The sequence below is a fragment of the Mya arenaria genome, chromosome 7 (assembly GCF_026914265.1).
Source record: "Mya arenaria isolate MELC-2E11 chromosome 7, ASM2691426v1".
NCBI classification, from domain to species: Eukaryota; Metazoa; Mollusca; class Bivalvia; order Myida; family Myidae; genus Mya; species Mya arenaria.
Window position 1 is genome coordinate 9,435,858 of NC_069128.1, and position 8,836 is coordinate 9,444,693.

An 8,836-nucleotide genomic window follows, 5' to 3' on the forward strand; every position below is an offset into this window, starting at 1 on the left:
TGTGGAAAAATAGAATAGTGTACATCCATTGCGATAACGTAGCAGCATGCGCAATAATTAATCAAGGCTGTTCTAAATATCCCTATGTTATGGATTCTCTACGTCGCGTGTTTTGGTTGAGCGCTTACTATTACTTTCGAATAAAAGCTGTGTTCTATCCCGGGAGATATAATATTTTGGCTGAGAATGTTTCTCGTTTGCATGAGTATAATGGTGTTCAACTTTCATAATATAACATAATATTGATTTTATCATAAAAGCTACTACTAAAGTCATCACGGAAGATAAACTTGATAAAGCTGCGCAGTTCTTCTATAGCAACGCGTATTCGGCTTATATGAAAAGAACGTATACGTCACATAATAACGCTTACATATCTTTTCACATTTCGGAAACTCTGCTATACCAGCATTCACACAAACATTGGGCTGTTATGCTGCGTTTCTTTCAAAACCGTTGAAATTTAATTCTATAAAATAATATTTGAACATTGCTCGTATATTACACGCTAAATGGAATTTACCCAATCCATTGTCCAACAATTTAATACTTAATTACACCTTGCAAGGCACCCGACGACATCTTAGCGATGCAACGATCTCTAGTAAGCCCATTACGCTAGCCATGTAACATCAGATCCTAGCGCATCTTGACTTATCAAAAGCACGTAATTCGAAGGTTTGGGCCGCCGTGCTTTTGCATGTTTATGGCTTATTACGTAAAAGCAATATGCTCACTACCAGGGGAGTGGTGTTTGATCCCAGTAAACATCTTATATACTGTGATATAATAAATGATCGACGGTGTGCCCTGCTACACATTCGCTGGAGTAAAACGAATTTGGGTCACGAAGTTTTGATATACCTCTACCGCGTCTGAAAAGGTCACCCGTTATGTCCCGTCCAGGCTCTCTTCAACGCGGCACAGCACGTCATCACATCTGATATCAATATACCCGCTTTTGTATACAGGCATGATGGACAAATTAGACCCCTAACAAGCGAACAATTTATTAACCGTGTTAAAGAATGCCTAAGACTCGCAGGAACAGATACCTCAGATATTGATAGTCATTCATTTAGACGTGGTGGTGCTACTTTTTGTTTAAAAATAGGACTTTCACCAGATGCTATTAAATTCCTAGACGACTGGAGATCCCATTGTGATCAAAACAACATTTCTATAAATGCCACAACGCGATATACCATTATCCAAAGTATGTAACGTGCACTCCGAAATGCCGAGCACCAAACTTAGTTTACTCGGTACTGTTTCTTTGTTAATGGTTCAGGTACTTTACCTACCCCTACTTATGGATTTGGGACTGACAATAATTAGTATAGTACAGCTAGCTATACATTGCGCGTGCCTTTTATAATTCATGCTCATGTCATTTGCACGTTTTGCATTATATATTAAATATGTCATGTTTGTATGTGCGCGCTTTTTACATGTTTTGAAGACTTGTTTAATGTTACCTTTAACTATGCGCGCTTTACATATTTGTAGTGCAGCTGTTAGTTAGTTTGTCTGAATGAAGTTCTCTTCCCCCCTTATCTTTGTTGGTCATTCATTTAACTCGTGTAAGATAACGTTGGCAGTGTTGAATTGTACAGGACTGTCGATCAAACTGAAACTGCCCTTTTCAAACTTATTGTGTTTTTGTTGTTCTGAAGAACAGCTCATCCGGAATGCATTAAATAGCCTTTTTCTAAATATAATATAATAAGGCCACACCGGGGAACACACCAGAGAACGACTATAAACTGACATATAAAAGGCCAAGATTGGAACATAATGTCAAGACATAAAGCCAATACGCATGCTTGATGTGTCCCTTCATACCCTTTCGATGATATACTCTTTAACGTAAAGTTGACGAGCTGAAAGGATGTGTTATTTATTGCTTCTTATTTTAGGGAAAGTTTTCTCAAAGAAATTCACCTAGGGATCAATAAAACAGTGGACAATCATAAGCGCCAGTACATAATTCTACCTGCATACCTAATACAAGATCAATACGAAGTTAACAATGCCACCTTTGGCTATTCCTCGCCTAAAAAAGTGCCGCAAGCTGCACACTTATAATATAAACAAACACTATTAGTATACGATGAATGCCAGGAACAACAAAACATTTGACAACCCGCCGTAGGATAGGCTGCTATCTGTACACACATAATATATCAAACAATACTAATATATTTTGATTGACAGGAACAATAAAACATTTGACAATGCCACCTAACCATAACCCACCGTAGGATGGGCCGCTAACTGTACACACATACTATATCAAACATTACTAATATGTTTTGAATGACAGGATCAATAAAACAGTTGACAGTGCCATCTAATCATTCCTCCGCTTTCACTAGCTGCACAACAAACCCTACGTTTCATTTCAACAGCGGCGATCAAAAACCTATTTGCTTACCTACAGGGCATTCAAACTTTCATGCTCAATTTGATTGATGAGTGTAACTATCCCACCTATCTACGAGGGATGATCAATAACTACGTAGACTGCCTCTAATTCATTAATAGTGTAAGACATTCATTAATAGAAATACATCAATAAGAACGTCGTACTATCCTCAACTGCGTCTGTAAATATCAGGAATGTCTGTCGCTCCTACATCAAATCACGGCGCCTTGAAGACGCACACTTTCGCAATGTCGGCCCGCGTCGCCTACCCTGAAGGTGCACGAGATATGTCTGGTGTGATCTCACTTCTTCTCAAAGTAGGCACCGGACCATTGTTAACAGCGTTCGTGTTTCTTTGGCCATTCGTTGAAGATGATATCCCGATAGTACTCTGCCGGGGAGTGGTGTATCAATGCGTTTCCAGCCATCTGTAGCTCCTGTTAACTTTTAAATCGGCGACCTTTGCGGTGGGACTTCAACTGCGGGAAAATAGTCGAACGAGGCCAGGTCAGGTGAGTACGGCGAATGTGGAAGAACTCCTGTCCTAGGACGCCAAACTCAAGCTGAGTGGTCGCTGCAGTATGAGATGGGGCATTATCCTGATGGAGGGTGAAATGATCAACCGGTATGTCACCGTCTTCTTTCAAAGCAAACGGATGAGATCACGACCGAGTACCTGTTCATAATGTCAAAAACATTTTAAGAGTCATACTGTCACATTAAAGGTAGAAGTGTGCTAATTACTTTGTGTGATATTCATGACAGATGTTTGGCAACTACAAGATAAATATGATTATCTCTGATTTAACAATTTGCACAAAATGAATTTACCCCAATTATTGATATATTGAATATGTTTTACAATATATGTAATGCAAAGTATAATTAATTGAAACTCTTCTGAATGTATTATATTGTTATTTTCTTTCACTGATTATTACCTTCGAACAATACTCCGCGTTTTCCGTCCTCCTAACAGGCACCGCGTGACACAGGATCATTCCTCGACATTCCGCAAACATCATGTACATCTGTTTACCGGCGGAACGTGAAACTCGGGCTTTCTCAGGTGGCCGTGACCCAGCTCTCTTCCATACAGCCGACTATGCCTTGGTTCTTGGGTCTCTCAGATATAGCCAGGTTTCATCAGTCGTCATGACGTAGTTAAGAAAGTCATTGCTCTTTCTGATGCGCCATCGAAACACCTCTGACTCCTTCACGCGCCTGTCTCTCTCGATGTCTGTCAGGATGCGTTGCACCCAGTGCGCATGCACCTGTAAATGCACGTACATCGGCTTTCATGATAAAACATTTTATTTTGTGATTTTGAAAATGATAAAAAGAACTGTTTGCGGTTTCCTAACTTTATACAATTTATAACATCTTTATGTTCATCACAATGATTTGAAACAATTTGAATATTCCCCAATCGATCCAATATCTAATTATTATCATACTAATGTAAATTAAAAATCATTGTACAAGAGAAGTGAATACTGCTTAATACCTTTCGCATATTTAATTCGGTGGTCAGAATGCTGTGTGCGGTTCCATAGCTGACACTGGCAGTCTCTGACAGCTCCCGTAAAGTCATTCTGCAGTCCGCGTTTAGTTTCTCTTCAATTGACGTCACGGCTGACGGTCATCTTCACGGGATTCTAAGCCATCAGGAAAGCGTCGATGCCACTTGAAAACCAGCGCACGGCAAACGCAGTTCTCTCCCCGTGTCAGCTTTAGTAGCTTATACGTTTCGGATGGCGTGATCACTATTTCTTTGCAAAATTTAATGTTTACACGAGTTTCCAAATGTTCTAGGGACGACGTATTTAAATTCATAGCATGCGTGACTGTCATAGAGCAGACGTTGTTTATTTCAAAATGCAACGGCAAGTAGTATAAAAAGAATATGGGACCAGTCTACGTAATTATTGATCATCCCTCGTTTACTGCTTTGAAAGGCAGCCATTTCACACATGAGCATAAATTATAATGCCAGGATAGATATCATAATACCAAGGGGTTCAATCGTAACAAACCGCATCGGACATAGCCCCAAAGCATATGAACATGTCGCAGAATGTCATATATCAATCAAAAGTAAACAGCGATGACTAAACATACTCCCGCCCTTGACGTTTTCGTTTAAAAGCATTTAAAATAAAATCAGATAAACAGTGCTAGACAAAACAGTATTATATGATATATTTATAACATTATACCACAAGAACATACTACAGCGTTCGAAAAAGCGACTTTGGGCACATATGTTATGTATTTTGTTAAAACCTCCTTATTCGCAAATATGTATTAAGCAATCAACATATACGACCAAACAAAACAGTCCTGCACAAGGATGGCAAATATTACACATTTACGAGCAACTTGTGTGAATTCTTTAACTAAACATTGCTTACAATATTTTTCTAGCACTTGGTAGTTCACAAAACAAGGACTGCCCGCTACAATTTAGAAATCACATAACTGCAGTTTTTCAAAAACCCTTGGACATTGTGTAACAAATTTTTAATTTCTTTCGTCTAAATACTTCTATTTCACCGAGTGATAAACTTACTGTTTCAAACGGATAGTTTATCAGAATATTACCCATCAATTGTTTTCAATTAGCCATTGAAAAGCACGAAACATTTGTTTTCTTAATCACCGTTTTCAACTATGTTACAGATAATATGTAGTTATCTCGAAATAGAACCTTTATTTATTTGTCCTTTTTGAAAATGTGTGTAGGTAAGGGTTTAATTGACGTTTTTCTTTAAACAATGTTTTGTTCTGAAATGCGGCTCTTGAACTCATTGGTTGGTTATTATTTTATTAGGTATCAAATAATTATGTTAACCTTAAATTAATTTTGAATTGTTCCCTGCAGCGTGAAAAGCCAGCAAAAGGAAACAACAGTAAATCTTCATAATTTCAATTTGTATGTTAGTCCAGCACTGAAATTCGGAATATGAAAAATGTCTCATTGAAAAAAATAACATTTCAGATAAAATCTTAATTTGAAAAATGCACTAAATGCATGACATCAATATGCGTGTTAGACTTGATTACGACAATCATAATATGCTTCTATACGGTAGGTTAAATAAAAGTTAGATACCAGTGTTCAATACGATAAAAAAACATTTATTATTTTGTGAAACAAAGCAAGTTATAATCGAGGGCGGTCGTTAGCACATTAAGTTTTTTATCCAGTATCTCATATTTGCAGCATAGGCATTTTCACATTAGTTTACATCGGCCGAACATGCAATAACATATGACGTTCTATTATGCTGTTTTCAATCTATCTATCCCATTGTAAGTTTCAAGTTTTATTGGCACGCTATAAGGAGCATTGTAAAATTTAATATAATACATCTCAGCATAATATGTAATATACATTTGTACTGTAGCTAAATATGGTATTCATTAATTAATGATTAAACAAACTAGACTAGAATGCAGCTAATGCTCGATTTGTTTCCTCTTGGAATTTTGTAAATCTAGCATATATTGTTGATAATCTTAAAATGTTGACAAAATAGCAATTTTAATCTTCACTAAATTAGGTCGTTTTTTATATATACTGCTTCCTATGTAAATATCTGTGTACAGAAGAAGAACAAAGAAAAAAGAAACAGATACTCGGTTCCTTCAATAGTAATCTATGAAACATTTACGTTCTTCTCTGTATATTGAAATCCATAACATTATAATTTATTTGCAATTAATCGAAATGGGAACAATGTGTGTCTTAATTGTGTATTAATACAACATCATAAAATATTAAAGTAAACAACGAAATGTAGAGTAACCTAGATAAGACATATCTCACAATAGGCAACGTAGATGGCCTCTAAACCAATGATGGACATTGTAGATTAATTGCCCCAGATAAAGACGGGACATGCTGTAAATACCTGATAACTGGTTTTTGAGAGGACATATCGTGAACATTTTATCAGTTATAACATTTTTATTTTTGTTTAATTTTACGTCCGAGACGCCAACGCCGACGCCAACAACGGCACCGAATTTTTAAAGATACACTCTTACTCCCAGATAAGTATTACCACAATTAATAATATTGTTTTGATATTCCAAAGAAGATAAATAAATGTTGAAAACAATGGTTCTTATGAAGGATACCGAGTTTAATTCGAAAGAAATTAGCATTAAACAGTATTTCTACCTAATGAGACTATAGTGGACCACAGTAAATTATTAGCATTCACCAATTATTAAATAATTTTGCGCTTTCTGCTATTAAATACACGGTTACAATCTTGTTATCAGTAATTAATATTTTCAATAAATGCATTATTTAGTAAGAAGTTGAAGGTTTATCAGTCAAAATTGATGTTTGTTATACATGTGTATGTATTGATTTTGAATAAGAGTGTATCCCTTTAACAATTTGCTGGCCAATGAAATATCTAATACCGTAAATTTAACAGACTAATATTCAGATTATATGTCCATAGTAACAAAAAGGTCTCACTGATTGGTGGATAAGAATACCTGTACATACCTCTTTCTTTTAACACGATTTTAATATTTTAATAATGAAAACGTGCTCTTTGCAAAAAAATATTAACAACGTTTAAACATTAACGACTTGCTGATATAGAGAGGCATTGCACGTGATAAGTTTCTATTTCTATTTAGAGTCTGGAGTTATAAAGAAAATTATAACAGAATTATAACAGACAAATTTAAAGTTCACGCAAGATATAAGAAACATGATTCATGTTAAAAGATATAACAAACATTTGTGACATACATGTTCCTGTGAATGTGATAAACACATAATCACTAAAAACAGTCTATAGCTACTCTGTTTTATATATAAAATGCCTTTGAATATAAAACATATATGTGTACTGGCTTCGAACAATTTAACATTACTTAAATCATTCCGTAATTTAAAACACTGTGTAAGGAAGCTAGGGAAAATTTTACGTTTAGGAAATATATAAATGAGATATATGTTTCAAGTATGTTTATTATAAAGAAACACTTGACTGCCAAACTAAGTAAAGAAAACTCACCTAAGTTTTTTATATTTTCAAAGATAATAAATGGCTTGACCCCTTTTTTTCTACAGAGCCTCATTCCACCATTATATTGTCGGTCTCAGGGACAAAAGGTTGATGACAGCTAGAGCATTGCCGTTGCTTTTTTATGGTAACTAGCAACGAAGGCACGCTAGCAGCTTAAAGAAAGAGATCACGATGAGTCTTCGTCCTAAATAAAACGTTTATTTTTTGTACTGTGTATCTGAGTAACACTACTTATCATACACGGATTAGAGCTGAAGCTGATCTGGAGATCAGCCAAAAGGCTGATAGCTATTGCTGATTTATGTATATATCTATCGAGATATCGAAGAAAGGTTGCACTCCCTAATGTTGATTTCGCTAAAGCCTCTGACAATGATATACACCCAAAGTTGTTTGTAAAAGAGAATACAATCACATCACGTTTTAATTTGCTTTAAAAGATACCGCGTTACTTTTGTATTGCTAAATGATCTATCTGATTCTTTATCAAATGATATTGGACCAATAATGACCTTACAGACAGCTCCTTATGCTCAAGACTCACGACAAGAGGATATAAGCCTTTGTTATTTGTATTATTCATAAAATATCTATATACACATCTACAAATCCACTGTAATAGTGGAATTTTGTTAAAAAGCGAACCTGATAGGATTTCTCTCATGTTTGCGCACGATATAGTCAAGCTTGCTGTAAATGTTGCTCAATAACAATGTCAACTGAATACTATTTACGCCTTTTGTTAAAGAATAGGCACGGAAATAAATGCGTCAACACCCGTTATGGCCTGCCATTCTGAGACCAAATGCAAGATTAATGAGCAATGAATGTTTAGAGATATTCAATTAAATGTAGTGTAATTTTAAAAACACAAAGGGTTAATATGTTGACTCATGTTATCACAAACTCGTTGCCATTCAAGCTCTAAAATTAGTACATTATATACGATTCTATCAGATACATTTTGATCATTGTAATCATAAGAAGTTTTAAAAATTTCTACTTTAAGGTAAAACCAATATTGCTATAAGAAGCAGAAATCATGGGTTTCAAGTCTTCTTTTATCATTGGAAGTGAACTTAATCACTATTGCAAACAAGGTCTTGGTATGAATTAATCTTCAAATATCTTACATGATATTTGGTGAGAAAAAAACGAATCTACATCGCGAATCTTAATGTTTCAATAATACCATTGATGTTATAGAGGTAAATGTTGTATTCAGTGCATATATTTCTTATTTTGGACATTTGAATTATTATAATTATTCTCTTGTCCTGTTTTAAATATTACAAGTTAATACGTTATGTTCTTATTCAAAGCAAACGATTATCTACATCAGGCGGCA